We start from the raw sequence: 16263 nt of genomic DNA on the forward strand, positions 1-16263 counted from the left end.
GACTCTCTGCTCCAGGCCCGACCGGCCTCTCTCCAGCTCTGGATCCTGGGAGCGCCGCCTTCTGGAAAAGGCTGATGTGTCCCTACCACTGGGAATGTGACTGGAGACCGCTTTGACAGACCTCTCTTAAGATGGCCCTGGGAAGCACCCACGGTGCTCAGTCTTAAACCAGACTTTTCACATTTTCCCCTCATAACTCACAAACGACTTTTCACTTACATCTTTCCATTTTGATCTTACAGAAATGGGTAGGGCAGGGATCATTATCCCCATTTTTTTTTTTTTTTTTTTTTGGTGAGTCAAGAAAAGTACAGATAAGGGACTTGTTCCCAGTGCCTGGAACCACAGATACTCTAAAAACGGCAGGGGTGGGGCTCCCACCTCAGCTTCCAGTCCAGGACTCTTTCTCTATTTCCATGTGGGGCCGCAGGGGCAGGCAAAATTGTCCCCACTTTTGAGAACAGGAAGCCAAGTCCTAGAGCAATGCTCTTGGTCCACATGCCCTGGAACTGGAATGAGAGTAAGCCAGGGATCCCATTGATTTCCATCTCATGGTTTCACTTGTGCCACAGGAACCACATGAGGACTCTGTAGCTGACACAGAAGGTCCCACAAAGGCCAGAGGAGGAACCAGGGCTGGCTGGGCTGAAGTCTTTGGCGTGGTCACTGAGAGGCTTAGGATCTGCTCCTGACACTGTTCCTAACTTGCTATGTGCTGGGTGGGTTGGGGGCAAACTTCTAAGCCCTTGTAGGAAGTTCTTCATCTACAACAAGTGAGATCTAAACTAGAACACTCCAGAATCTTTTCAGATCTCGTAACACTATCTTCTACATTTTACAGAAAAGTTTCCGTAGAATTGGTCAGAACATTAGGAATTGTATAATCATAGTAAAAAGAGACTTGGCTGAAAATATCAGGGGTTGTGTTTTGTCTATACAACTAAATTTTGCTAGAGAATTGATTGACTGACATGGGGGTCAGGTATGTCTGGCCTCTGAACCCAGAGACTTTTTTTTTGAGATAGAGTCTCACTCTGTTGCCCAGACTGGAGTACAGTGGTGTGACCAGGCTCACTGCAACTTCTGCCTCCCAGGTTCAAGCAATTTTCATGCCTCGGTCTCCAGAGTAGCTGGGACTACACATACACACCACCACACCCGGCTATGTTTGTATTTTTAGTAGAGCCTGAGTTTCACCATGTTGCCCAGGCTGGTCTTGAATTTCTTAGCTCAAGTGATCTGCTTGTCTCAGCTTCCCAAAGTGCTGGGATTACAGGCATGAACCACCATACCTGACCTCCAAAGACATTTTATTTTTATTTTTATTTTTGGGAGAGGGAGTCTCACTCTGTTGACTAGGCTGGGGTGCAGTGGCGTGATATTGGCTCACTGCAACCTCCACCTCCTGGGTTTAAGTGATTCTCCTGCCTCAGCCTCCTGACTAGCTGAGATAACAGGCACTTGCCACCACACCCAACTAATTTTTATATTTTTAGTAGAGATGGGGTTTCACCATGTAAGTCAGACTGGTCTTGAACTCCTGACCTCAAATGATCTGCCCACCTTGGCCTCCAAAAATGCCGGGATTGCAGGTGTGAGCTACCGCGCCTGGCCCTCTGGAGACATTTTAATGAGACTCTCCAAAATCTGGATTTCAAAGCCCTGAAACACAGACACAGATACACACACACGCACACACCCACACACGCACACACGCACACACACACACCACACACATACTCCAATCTTTAACCTTTATAGGTCTTTACAGATTCTCCAGGAAACGAGCCTCTGTGTCTGAACATTTTGTTATCTTGGGTGCACCCAGCCACCACTCCCACAGCGTTATTCCCAGCAAACACAGAATGCAAACAGGGAAGAACTCCTCCTAATTTGAATGGGGGCAGCACTCCCTTTCACTGCACACCCTACTTTAGGTTCTGTGATCAGTGTTTCTAGAGAGTGGATCATGAGCCAGAAAGCCTAAAATAAGAGGCGAAGCAACAGTTACATGATTTACAGTGTAGTAGTGTTGGTGGCTGTGTATCCCTTGAGTTGAGTTAGAAGGCCAGCTCTAAAAGGAGGGAAGGAGACAACTGGAAGTGACACTGGTTTCTGCTGGTTGGCATCGATTCACCAATTAGATTGAAAGATGTTGTTGGAATAATTCAGGAATGATTCTGCCATTGTTTTTGTGGACAGAGTCTATCTTACTTTTATTTCAACGATCAGGCAGCCTTTTTTTTTTTTTTGGTGACCCCTATGTGATTTGAACATTTTAATTCTTATTTTAAAAATTTATTTCATTAAAAAAATGGTTTTACTTTAGGTTCTGGGATACATGTGCAGAACGTGCAGGTTTGTTACATAGGCATACATGTGCCATGGTTGTTTGCTGTACCTATTGACCTGTCATCTAGGTTCTCTCCCTTCACCTCCCCAAACCCCAACAGGCCCCTGTGTATGATGTTCCCTTCCCTGTGTCCATGCTTTCTCATTGTTCAACTCCCTTTTATGAGTGAGAACATGTGGTGTACGGTTTTCTGTTCCTGTGTTAGTTTGCTGAGGATGATGGCTTCCAGCTTCATCCATGTCCCTGCAAAAGACGTGATCTCATTCCATTTTATGACTGCATAGTATTCCATGGTGTACATGTACCACATTTTCATTATGCCTATCATTGATGGGCATTTGGGTTGGTTCCATATCTTTGCTATTATAAATGGTGCTGCAATAAACAGACATGCGCATGTGTCTTTATAGTAGAATGGTTTATATTCCTTTGGATATATACCCAGTAATGGGATCACTGGGTCAAATGGTATCTTTTTATTCTTAAAAAGCTCTATCAATTTGATTTTCAGATGTTCAATTTATGACATTTGTCTAATCCTCCCCCTACAATACATATACATTTGTTATAATACCACCAAAAACAGATTGAAGATGAAAAAATAAAAAAATAGTTAATGAAAGTTATCTATTTTTCATCTATGGCTGTTCCTTCCCCAGTTTCCCTATGCAAATGTTTTCATGCAGAGTTTCAAAACAGTAAAAAATGTTACTCAGGTAGTAATGAATTAAGCTTTCTTTCTTGGCTGAAATGGTGACAATGACACTTTTTTGAAAGTGGAGAAAAGTTAATTTTAAAGAATAAACTAAGGCTATCTCTACCTAGGCAGAATACTGAATGAGAAGAGGGAAATTGTAAGTCTACACACTTCTTCTGTGTGAAATAAATGTTGACGTGTTTTAAAACACCTGGAAGATAGGATTTTTCACTTCCTGGTAAGTTTTCTGGGCTCTGTGCAGACTACTATTTTAACCGTATCTGTCCAAAAATGAATGGGGGTCTGCAGAGAAAAATATGACTTTCTAATTTATGGCAACAGGCTTCATTGAAACATATCAATGTATCTCTACCAGATAAGTCTGGGTCTAATTCTGCTTAACAATAATGGGGTTGGTACAACTTTGTTTAATCACGTTTAAAATGAGCTGCATTTTTTGCTGGCTTTCGAGGGGAAATCATCCATTCATTCAGGTTTAAATACGGCTCTGGCGGTGTCATTTCAGGTTGTAAGTTTCCAGGAGCTTATATTATTTTACTGACATTGGATAAAACATTTCCACCACTTTTTATAACACTGTCTATGGTAATTAGGCAAAAATGGTGGCATAAATAGCAATAGAAAATATTATAACTAGGAATTAGGAAGAAGTAAAATGAATATACTAGTGAGAAAAATAATTGACACATCTATTAATGTTTTCTTCAAAATTATTACCACATTATATATCCCTAATTTCTAATTTCACCTTTTGGTGTTCATAACAGAAAATTTGGAGAGAATTGAACAAATTGCTCACAATTTTAAACCCTAGACAAAATGTTTGGCATACTTCCTTCTTACCAATTCTCTGCATGTATTTTTTACATAATTAAAGGATAATGTAGCTTGATGTTTTGCTCTTTTCACTTAACTGTATTAATTTCACCAAAGCTCTTATAAACATCATTTAATATGAGTGCCTTAGTATTTCATTATATAGAAGTGCTATTATTCATCTATTTTTATATAGTTAGATTGTACCTCCTCCCATTTTTTTTTGAATAAATGGCAACATTATGATGAACATCTTACATATAACTCTTTGTCAGCATTTCTGATTACTCTTTTAGGATAGATTCCTAGGAGTGAAATTACGTTGTCTAATACTGTGAAGTTTTGAAAAATATATTTTTTTACACACAACCAGATTGCTTTCTATGAATTTTATCCTAACAACAGTGTTTGAAAGTTCTTATCTCTTTACATTCTAGTCTACATTGTGAATTTGGTAAGTTATATATGTATATGATTGCTTGTTTTAACTTGCATCTCTTTAATTACTGAGTTTGAGCCTTTTTCTTTTTTTTTTTAAATGTGAGTTCATGTCCTTTGTAGGAACATGGATGAAGCTGGAAACCATCATTCTCAGCAAACTAACATAGGAACAGAAAATCAAACACTGCATGTTCTCAATCGTAAGTGGGAGTTGAATAATGAGGACATATGGGCACAGGGAGGGGAACATGACACACTGGGGGCTGTCAGGGGGTGGTGAGCGAGGGGAAAGATAGCATTAGGAGAAATACCTAATGTAGATGACGGGTTCATAGGTGCAGTGAACCACCATCGCACATGTGTACATAACAAACCTGTACGTTCTGTACATGTATCCCAGAACTTAAAGTATAATAATAATTTAAAAACTCATCATCAAAAATAGAAAAGAAAAAAAACCCAACAAATATGTATGAAACATTTAGTTCTTTTCTTTTCTTGAATTGTCAGTTTGTATTCCTTCCTCATTGATTTGCTAGAATTTTAGCACTTTTTCTATCAGTTTGAGACATGAATTTGTTAAGGATTTTAATACATTGCTGTAATTACTAAAAATATCTTTTCCCATTGATTATTTGCTTTTAAATTCCATTCATGATTTAGAAAAAAAAATATATTTTATGTTCTTCCTGGTGCCTGGTACATAAAGTATGCTTAATAAATATTTGTTGAATGATATAGTCAAATAAAATTACTTTTTCTTTGTGTTTTCCTCCACTATTTCTATGCTTAGAGAATTATTTTCCATTTAAAAGATGGTTATTCTATAATTATTTTGTTATTTAAAAATATTTAAAATTATCTTATATTTTAAAATGATTAGGATCCATTTTGGTATATTCGTTAGTTATACTGTAATTACTTTTTCCTTCCAAAAATGCTAGTCAGTAACTTCTGCAGCATTAACTAAATAACCTTCCTTTTTCTTCTTTGCTTTGTAAAACCTCCTCTATCTTATATTAAGCTCACATATATATCTTTCTGATTTTAGATTTTGTTCCATTAATGTTTGTCCATCTTTATGCCAAAGCATACTTTTAATTATCAAAACCTTAAAATTTTGTTGAATATGTGGCAATGTTAGCCCATCACTTCTTTATTATTCTTAAAAAAAAAAACTTTTGTTTTTCATCTGCTTCTTCTTATACATATACACTTTGTCAAGTTCCCATGGGGAAGCTCTTACTGGTATTGTGATAAGAATTCTCGTAAAGGAGAAGAGCTCAGGCTTTGAAGAAAGTTCATATGGTTTGAATCTTCATCTTGCTATTTACTGCTACAGTGGCATTAGGCAAATACTTTAACTTCTTTATGCCTGTTTCCTCATCTATAAAATGGAGATAACACTAGTACTTACTTCATAGGGTAGTGGCAAAGATTAAAGTACGTATACGTAATTTATCTAAATGTTTTTTTGAGACGGAGTCTTACTCTATCATCCAGGCTGAGTGCAGTGGTACAGCCTCAGCCACTGCAACCTCCATCTCCTGGGTTCAAGCGATTCTCTTGCCTCAGCCTCCTGAGTAGCGGGACTACAGGCGTGTGCCACCAAGGCCAGTTTTTTGTTTTTTGTATTTTTAGTAGAGACGAGGTTTCACCATGTTGGTAAGGCTGGTCTTGAACTCCTGACCTCCAATTAGTCAGGATTAGACCCCACATTAACCTTCTTCTCCAACCAAGGTCATTCTCTCATTGCCCCTGAGTAAGACTTGGGCGGTGGCACCCTCATGGCTTTGCCCATGCTGTTTTTCCTTTCTGTATTGCTGCCATCTCCAAATCTTGACTCCTTTTCACAAGACACTTGTGGTTTTTCCACCTGGATGGAGTCTTGGAGTTTCACCCTCCTCTCCTGCGGCACTGGCCCTCTGTCCCCCTCACTTGGCATATTGTCATACCCAGCCCGGTGCACTCTTATACTTTTGGAAATAGAAGGCGCACAGATTCCTGAGGTTATAGGAAGCTCTCCATAAATCGATGTTGAATGTATAAAAGAATAAATCACTGTATGATTCAAGTCTTCTCTTGTTACCTTTTTTGTGCGTCTAAGTCTTGACCCTGCAGTCAAATGGCAAATTCCTGGGGGGAGAAAGCCCCATAATTTCAATTTCTGATCCTCTTTACATTGTCACCTTAGGTCACCTTAGATCAATGCCTCTCTCAAGACTTCAATGTGTATTTATGGAAGAAACAAGCAAAAATAAAAATGACAATTTTATTCATTGTCTTACTCTCTTATCTGAATGAAAGACATTTTTAACATTCTCAGAATATAAATATCTTGTAAAAATCAAAGTATATTACAACCTGATTATAGACACTAGCTACCTAAATTTTGATATTATAATCAAAACATGATTCACATGATCAACAGAGCTATGAACATAAAACTTTTCTGTAAATTTTTCTGTCATAATAAAAACAAGCAGTGATTCTAGACCAAAAAAAAAAAAATTCTCTACTCTTGTGACTTGAATTTTTCTTCTAGTTAAAATGACCACTGTACTAAGCAAATAAACACAATCCTTGTATAGTGAATATGCTAGTCTGTGGAAGGGACACAGCAGCCTGCAACACCTTTCCCTGCATGGCAGTGCTCATTTACCACAGCAGAAGCCCCTGTGCAGAGAGCACCCTGAGTCTGGTTCCTTATAGCCAATACTTTCTGGAGGTCAGGAACCTGGAGCCCCAGAGCAGGGGCCCATCGACGTCCCAGAGAAACACAGCCACCTAATTCTTTTTCTTTGCCTTTTTCCTCTGCCCCATTTCTATTGCTGCTGCTTACTTAGGTGTCCCTGGAGGCTGAGCCCAGGCACAAAGACGCCTGAAGACGGAACTCTATTCAGGAGGTAGGCAGTCCCCAACTCAGAGAGGGGAAATCCTGGGGCTGAAGGAAGAAAGTGCCCGAAGTCTGGGCTTCCGAGTCCTGTTTCTGTGGGTAATTGAGACTATGCCATTGCTAGCATACGAGTTAATGAAAATATATGTTCCTTTGGGATAATTGGCCACCATCCACTTAGGGGACAAGGAGCTCAGACAGCTCCAGAACGTTCCTTTCCCTCAGGTTCCCGTCCTCCCATTCCACCCTGGTGCTGGTGGCTGTTGCCCCTGTCAAACATGAATCGCGGTTACTCCCTTTCCAGCAGTCCCTGTCGTGGTGCCCAGGCAGAGACTGCAGTTTCCTCTCCACCTCCAATCTCTCCCTCCAGCCAGCCAGGCACCTGGCCCTTACCTGGCAGCCCCAGCAGGGTGAAGTAGCCCCGGCACTCAGTGAAGCCGGAGCTCTCTCGGACACAGGAGCGCCACAGCCCCTGGTAGTTGAATACAGCTGTCACGGGGTTGTTGTACAAGTCTTGGGTGCTCCATTGGTCCATGCAGGTGGCAGCAATGATGCCCGCAATCCCAATCAGTGAAACCACGAACCCCAAGCCCTGGCAGGCAGTCACGGCCATGGTGCCGCACAGTGTTGACACAGAGCCACACGACAAGTGGACAGCGCAGTTCTGAGACTGCTGAGCGTAGGGATGGAGTTTTCTCTGAGAGGCTGGTGCACACGTCAGGAGCGGGCCATGTAATGGAGGCGGTTACTCACCAGTGCCCTGGGCTTGCCCTACTCCATTATCTAAGCGAGATAATTCCCACAACGTGGTACCAAGAGCCATTTGTTTTCCGCCATATGTACACTCGACTCACTGTTTACCTTTTGAAGGAGTTTCTTTCCTGATTAACCAGGCTCCCCTCTGTAGAGGGTAAAGTAAGTACAGAGGTGGTTGCCTGGGAGGCACTGCAGATTGGTCAGGCAGGGCTTCCAGTAGCTAAGCCACAAAACACTTGGAGATATAAAGGCTTCATCCATGTGGCCCTGGGGACTGAGATACATGCCACCACCTTAGCTAAAAAACTGAGGCAAGGCCGGTTATGAGGCATAATAAAGTATAGTTGATTCTCATTAATCATGGTAGTTATATACTATAAAGTCATAAAGAACACTGAATTAGCAAATACTGAATCATTGCCCATAGGGGAAATGCAGGGTCAGGCTCCTGCAAGCCTCTGGTCTCAACATTTTCATCATCAGTAGATAACCTTATTTTACATGTATTTCTGTTTAAAAACAGCTTCTTTAATATAAATTGTTGGTTCATTAGCATTGAACTCACAGCCAACAGCATTGAAATTCATGTCTGAATGAAGCTTATCTAACACACATATTTACTTCATAAGGCACAGCACAGCCTCCTTGCGCTTCTAAACAGTAATCAGTGCTTCTGTACTGTGCTTGGGGGCCATTTGAAACAGTGAAATCAACAAAAAGCGCAAAAATGTGAAAAATGTGGCGGTAAACATACTTCAAAGAGGACGCTTGTTTATAGTATGAGAGCTGAAAAAAGAAGGCAGATTCACCTTTTTGAACCTCAGCTGGGAACATGCAACTTGGGCAATGCAAATTTTTCACCCTTGGCACACGTCATTATGATTGCAGCAGTACCATAATTTGCACAGTACTGTACAGCAGTGCAGAGTATTGATTTTGGAGTTAACATAAGTTTTAGCAAATTAAAAAATATGGTACACATGGTTAATGAGAATTGGCTATAGTTATTTGATGAAACTGACTAGTTAATGCGGTTAAACTGTTTGCAGCTTCTGTGGCACTGACTGCCTTGATCAATGGAGAAACCATGCAGGAAGGAAGATAGCAGAGGTAAGTAGCAAGAAAGCCGCGGGGCTCTGGAGCTGTACAGCTTGGGTTCAGGCCTCACTATACAGCTTGGGTTCAAGCCTTACTAGCTGTGGAGGTGGAATGGCTAAATACTTAACCTTTTTGGGCCACAGTGTCTTCCTAAAATGAGATTAATAAGTGCTTATGTCTCTGGATTGTTTTGTAGATTAAATGTGAAGATACATGTGAAATGTTGAGCATCACATGTGGAGCACTGTACTAAGAAAATACTAGCAAATATTACTAGGGCAGACTGATAATATAATTGAAAGCCGTAGCAATTGATGATTGCTCTCTCATTGTGTTTCTTCACATTGATCAGAAATTAAACTGCAGCCTAGTGACACAAAGTGTCTCTAGTTACAAAAAGGCTTAAAGATTTTCTTTGTCCAAATATTATTCCTACTTATTTTGAACCTGGATTCAAGTCTCAACTTTTTTGACCAAGTCACAGAGCTATGTTATATGTTGTTGGCTAAGATCTTTGTGTTCTAGCCTCTCCGTTTCTAAAGCTAAGGTTTTGGAATATCTTAGAAAGTTCCTAATTGTAAAAAAGAGGGACCTTTTTCTTTGACTCTGATATTGTCAGGAAGATAAATATATTATTTAGATTAAAAGCGAGTGTATGTGTTCATGTGTATGTGCATGTGTGTGTGCATGTATGTGCTTGTGTGGCAGCGGGAGGGCAAGAGGAAGGGCATGCTACTCTGGATTATAGGATGGAGAAACTTTTCTCTTGCTCCATGAAGTAGCTTCTACGATCATTTATTAGAATCCCAGGGCTCCAGGAAACATAATTTGAAAACCATTGGCTTAGAATCCCTCAATAATCTATTAACAAATTCATACAGTGAAGAATGAACTAGAAAAAGCAGCTCACTGGCCCAGAGAGAAAACAAAGAAACTTGTTAGGCTTTTCCTAGGCTGGTCCATGTATGAAAAAATAGAAAAAAATATTCTGAGAGTATATTACCAAAAGCCTCTTTCTTTAATGTGACTGGGGTTTGAATTTGTACCCTGAACATCATGGCCCTGGAGCTCCTACACTAAGAAAGTAGCTTTAAAAGGTGATTCCAAGCTGATAACACATCTAGAATGATTTGCAGAGGCAACTGCAAAACCCTCAATGCAGGTTGCATAAGGTTTTTACTTATAAAGTCCTGTCAAACTTGAGCTGAAAACCCAAAATTCAAAATCAGTTATAAACAGTGGTGTACTGGTAAACCCAGTGGTATACTAGTAAACCAACTCTAAAAAGAAGAAAGGAATCACTCTGATACATAGCCTTTGCAAATTCACATAGTGTAGATACTCCCACTATCGCTGATTTCAAGCTACTAATGTGAATGTAAAGTTACTAAATGCAAAGTTGGGAAAAGATGCATGGAATCAACTCTTGCAAGCTGACTCTGGCATGTTACTTATGAATAATATCACAAGACTTAACAAATACTTTTAAGAAACCCTTTCTCATATCAGATAATATAGTTAAAGACATAAAAGAAGGAACTAAAACCATAAATAATTAAAAGTCAGCATAAAAAAGGACAGGAAGATTTGACAACTTCCCACTTGAATTTCCAGATACTTAGGATATAGAGAATGACACAAAACCTCAATAGGTAGTGTGGTAGGCACAATTTTGCCCTCTTGCCCAGTGATCTCTGGCCTTTGTGTTACTCCTATGACTGTAATATATTACATGGCAAAAAGGATTTTACAGATGTAATTAAAGTTACTAACCAGCTGACCTTAATATAAAGAGATTATTTTAGATTATCCAGAAAAGCCCAATGTAATCATATAAACCCTAAAAAGCAGCAGAAAAAGGTAGAGCATGGAGTGAGAGAGATGTAGCAGAATGTTAAGTTAGAGAGATCTCAAGAATGAGAAGGATTTGAGGCATAATTGTTAGCCTGAAGATGAAAAGAGATCACATGACAGGGAAGCAGGAACTTCAGCCCTGCAAGTGCAAAGAACTGAATTCGTCCAACCAACAGTGAATTTGGAAGAAGGCCCCAAGTCCCATATGAGAACCACAGTCATGGCAAATACCTTAATTGAAGCTTAGCAATTCCTTAAACGGAATATTCCCAAACTAATTGGGCCCTTATCTTACACCATACACAAAAATCAACATTATGCTAGACATCTGATTTATAGAAACTGTGAGATAATAAATGGGTGTTGTTTGAAGCTGCTAAGTTTCTGGAAATTTGTTATGACAGCAATAGAAAACTAAAAACAGTTAACTAACAGATTAAACACAGCTGAAGGTAGCATTCATAAAGTAAAAAATACAACTGAAAAAATATGCAAAATGTAGATAGAGAAATAAAGAGATGGAAAACATGAAATAGTAGTAAGAGAATGGAAGAATGAATAAGAAATTCCAACATACATCTAATAGGAGTACAAGAAGAAGACAATAAATAGAATGAAAAACAATATTTGATGAGTTATTGGCTACGGATTTTCAAGAATGAATGAAAAGCATAAATTCCATGTTAATGTTGTTAAATAAGTTCCAAGGAAGGCAAATAAAAAGAAATCCACACCTGGATGTATTGTAGTATTGAAAAATAACAGAGTCAAAGAGAAAAACCTTTAAAATTAAAACCTGAAAGACAGAAATTACAGCTATTATATCAATTACAACAACTGAATCCAGAAGGATAGAGTTATATCTTCAAAGACTGATAATAAAAATAATTACTAACTCAAAACATTGAGAAGACAAGCCATAGACAGAGAGAAAATATTTGCAAAAGAAATCTGATACAAGATTATTTTCTAAAATACACTAAGAACTCTTAAAACTGAACAGTTAAAAAAAAACAAACCTGATTTTAAAATGGAAGAATTAACATGAGCAATCAGACAAGGAAAAGAAGCAAAAGACATCCAATTTGGAAAGAAAGAGGTAAAAAGAGGTAAAATGATCTGTTCTCAGATGATGTGATCCCATATTGTAAAAACTTCTTAAGATTTCACAAAAAAAACCTGTTAAAACTAACGAATGAATTAAGTAATGTTGCAGGATACAAAAACAATAAAATTTTTAGGAATAAATTTAACCAAGGAGGTGAGAGATCTGTAGCCTGAAAACTATAAAACACCAATGAAAGAAATTGAAGACACAAATAAATGGAAAGATGGCTCTTGTTCATGGATTGAAAGAATTAATATTGTTAAAATGTCCGTACTACTCAAAGTGATATACAGATTCAGCATAACCCCTATCAAACTCCAGTGGCATTTTTCACAGAAATGAAAAAAATTCTAAAATTTGTGTGGAACCACAAAAGACCCCAAAGAACCAAAGCAATCTGGAGGAAAAAGAACACAGTTGGAGATATCACACTTCCTGATTTCAAATTATATTACAACACTATAGTAATCAAAACAACATAGAACTGACATAAAAACAGACACATAGACCAGTGGAACAAAATAAAGAGGACAGAAATAATTCCAAGCAATATACAGTTAACTAATTTTCAACAAGGAAATCAAAAATACACAAAAAAGTAAGACAGTGAATGGTGTTGGGATAACTGGATATCCACATACAAAGAATGGAATGGGGCTCTTACCTTCCACCATACATAAAAATCAATTCGAATTGGATTAAAGACTTAAACATAAGACCTGAAGCCATAAAACTCCTTAAAGAAAATATTAGGAAAAAGCTTGTTGACTTTGGGCTTGATAATGGTTTTTTTGTTTGTTTGTTTGTTTGTTTTTGTTTTGTTTTGTTTCTGAATATGACACCAAAAGCTCAGGCAACAGTAGGAAAAATAGCCAAGTGGGACTACTTCAAGCTAAAAACCTCTGTGTAGCAATGCTAACAATTAATGAAATGAAAAGACAATCTAGAGACTAGGGGAAAATATTTCCAGACTATATAGCTGATAAGGGGTTAACATAAAAGATATCTAGGGAACTCACATAACTTAATAGCAAATAAACAAACAACCTGATAAAAAATGGTCAAAGAATCTGAATAGATATTTTCCCAAAGAAGACATACAAATTGACAACAAATATATGAAAAAGTGCTCAACGTCACTATCAGGGAGATTCAAATCAAAGCAATAATAAAATGTCACCTCACATCTGTTAGAAAGGCTATTTTCAAAAAAACAAAAGATAGCAAGTGTTGGCAAGGATGTGGAGAAAAATAAATTCTTGAATGCTGTTGGTGGGAATGTAAATTGGCACAGTCATTCTGGAAAGTCATTCTGCAGTTTCTCCCAAAAAATTAATAATAGAGCTACCATAAGATCCAGAAGCCCCTCTTCTTGGTATATACACAAAGGAAATGAAATTAGAACCTCAAAGAAATATCTGTGCACTCATGTTCATTGCAGCACTGTTTATAATGGGCAAGATACAGAAACAATCTAAGCATCTGTTGATGGAAGAATGGATAAAGAAATTATGGAAATTTGATAAGAAAGTAGATTTCAGGTGCTCTCACCATACAAAAATGTAACTATGTGAAGAGATGGATGTATAAATTTGCTCGACAGTAGTAATCATTTCACCAAGTATATGTATATGAAAACAACATGTTTCATACCTTACAAATAATAATAGAAAATGGGTAAAATATCTTAACTGACACCTTACCAAAGAAAATATACAGGTGGCAAATAAGCATGTGAAAAGATGCCCGACGTCTTATGTCATTAGGGCAGACTTCAGTAGGGGCAGGGAGTTGGAATCAGAGTTGTCCATAAAAATATAAAATTCCTGGGTATTCTGAGAAATCTTGGGAAGGGAAGTAGGGTTTCTCCATGTGTGGGCTCAATCCAATCTCATTTAGATTTTCAGGCACAGGGGAAGAAGCCCTAGGAAAAGTCTGTTACATGACAAGCCAGTGGAATAGGGAACCTGTCTTGGTGAAGTTCTCAGTCATGGAAAGGACTGAAGTCAGTGAGCACATTCAAACTCCCAGTAATGGGGCACTTGTGAGGCCTGTCCTGGGAAGAGAGAATTGTGATTCACAATTCAGGTCAGTGACTGGAGGCTGGGTTCTTGTAGCTCTGCGTCTCTGGCTGTCAAGGTCCCATATGACCCTCCAGATGCACACCTTAGCCCGGGGGCCAAGAGAACACCTTTTTTTTTTAACCTTTGTCTCATTTGTCAGTGTTCACCGATGCTTTAGAAACTTGCAGAAATATTTTTTTGTCAGATCTGGGAATCAGGAGCAAAGCAATCTCGGTAACTACGATCACATGTAGAAAATTTCACGTGCTAACTCCAATACCTGTATGTGCTAACTCTAATGGTGCTGAGGGATTTTATTTGCACCATTTTATCAATCTGTGCCTCTGATTCCCAGGCACATAGGGAATATTTCTCACCTACGATATAGGAACAGTTTGAAAAATAACAGTGTAAATACCACTATGTTCAGAGGTCTCCAGCACTAAATGTGGTCTCTGAAAAAACAAATTCAATTTTCCAGAAGAGAGAGCCCACCTGCTCTTTCCAGGAAAAATGCCCATCCCAGGTTCTGGAGGAGAAACTCAGTATGTTCTTGTCATAAGCTTATGCTTCTGGGTCAGATATGACTCAGAAAAATGACGATTGAGCCCCGAGTTTCAGCCTAATGTGGGAGTTCCAGGGATAGCATTCAGCGAAGTAGTGACTCATTTCCATTTGGTTTGGCTTGTGGGAGTAACAAGGCATCACTCCACTGACTGTAGACAGAAGGTATAAATGGCTCAAGCACCCTCCCCCATTTGCAGACTCAAGATTCCATTCTAACGTCAGAAAGCATGGCTAACAAAATATTCCCAGTATTATTCACTGGCTTCCTAGTCCTGGCTATATTTTTGAGCCCCAGTTTGAGTGACTAATAACGTATGGATTTTCAATAAAAAGTACACCAAAAAGCAGTTTATAAATTCAAGCATACTGGGAAAGAATTTGAACAGTATGTATTCTCTGAGGCGCTACATGAATGGATCTGTTTGTTTGCCAAGCAGAGTTTTGGTTGGCAAACTCAAACCCTGCTTCCATTGACATAAAGCAAGATGCAGCAGAACTGTGAACACTATCTGTAATACCATGTTTTCCTGGTTGCCAGCACATGTATATATTAAGGTGTACCCTGAAATACAGGAGGCCTTTCTAGGACAAGAATTCTAAGACCGAATCATTGGCCTTTGACAAGGGTGTGATGACGCCACACATGATCTTCAGACTCCCTGACCCTCACCTGTTTGTCTTTTTCTGAGACCCTTTCTCCTCATGGATGCTCATTGCCCCAGGTCCTCTTGTGTCTTCACATTTCTAAAATATGCCAGTAGGAAAGAGATGTGCTAAGGCATGATCTGGAAAGCTTCGTCTGCAACATCTTCTGAATTATTTATGTTTTACCCTGGGAATCAACTTGTCTCTCACATCAAACAAAACGTTTTCTGTTTGCTGGTGGTTTGGCGATTCCTAGACTTTTGGATTTTATAAATGAGTACATTTTATATAAAATATTTCAGGATTCAAAGAGGACTGGCAAATCATTATTTTGTTAAGTAAGGACAATAACTAATGACCATGTCAAATCATTTATAAGATAAATAATATTTTCATGTGAAATGGTGGAAAACTACAATTTCAGAATAAAGAACAGTCTTCAACAGGTAAGATTATGTATATAATATGTTTTCATGTTCAACATGGTCCCGATTTTTTATCAATTTCTTTTCATATGAGGAAATCATCATCATGGACCATCATAGTTCATGAACCAGCATGAGTGCAGATGCTTGGAGCTGGAAGATTAGCAGCTCACCTTTAGCTGGTGAGAAGCTTGCTGCTAAAGTTTGTTGAGGAGGAGCAGTGCCAGGATAAGGGGGCAAGAAATGTGACTCTTGAGCTGCAGGTGATCCTGAGGAAAGACACTGAATTTGGGAGAAGATGTAGACAGACAAAGATAGAAGATCTTGAGGACTCTAGATGATCTGACTGAGGGGGCAGGGCCTGAGGTGGGTAGAAGTGGGGGCAGGGTGTCTGGTGAAAAGTCATTCACATCAGGGACAGAAGAGAAGAGAGGCAATGAAAAGTCCCTAAAGACCATGACTGTGAACTCTCAAGGTGCTCATTTAGAATGTTTTGTGGACAAGGATGAAGGAACATTGATTG

General features: G+C 38.9%; 1 long non-coding RNA gene across 1 annotated transcript; it reads right to left on the reverse strand.

The window, feature by feature from the left end:
- Positions 1 to 2276: 2276 nt before the first annotated feature.
- LOC116541393 lies at positions 2277 to 15316 on the reverse strand. The gene is made up of 3 exons (XR_004264818.1): positions 15307 to 15316; positions 3981 to 3984; positions 2277 to 2423 (listed from the first exon to the last, which is right to left on the reverse strand). It is a non-coding gene; the product is annotated as an uncharacterized LOC116541393 (long non-coding RNA).
- Positions 15317 to 16263: the final 947 nt, after the last annotated feature.

Source organism: Sapajus apella, unplaced genomic scaffold (genome assembly GCF_009761245.1).
Source record: "Sapajus apella isolate SASKATOON/1434 unplaced genomic scaffold, GSC_monkey_1.0 scaffold4, whole genome shotgun sequence".
In the NCBI taxonomy this organism is placed as follows: domain Eukaryota; kingdom Metazoa; phylum Chordata; class Mammalia; order Primates; family Cebidae; genus Sapajus; species Sapajus apella.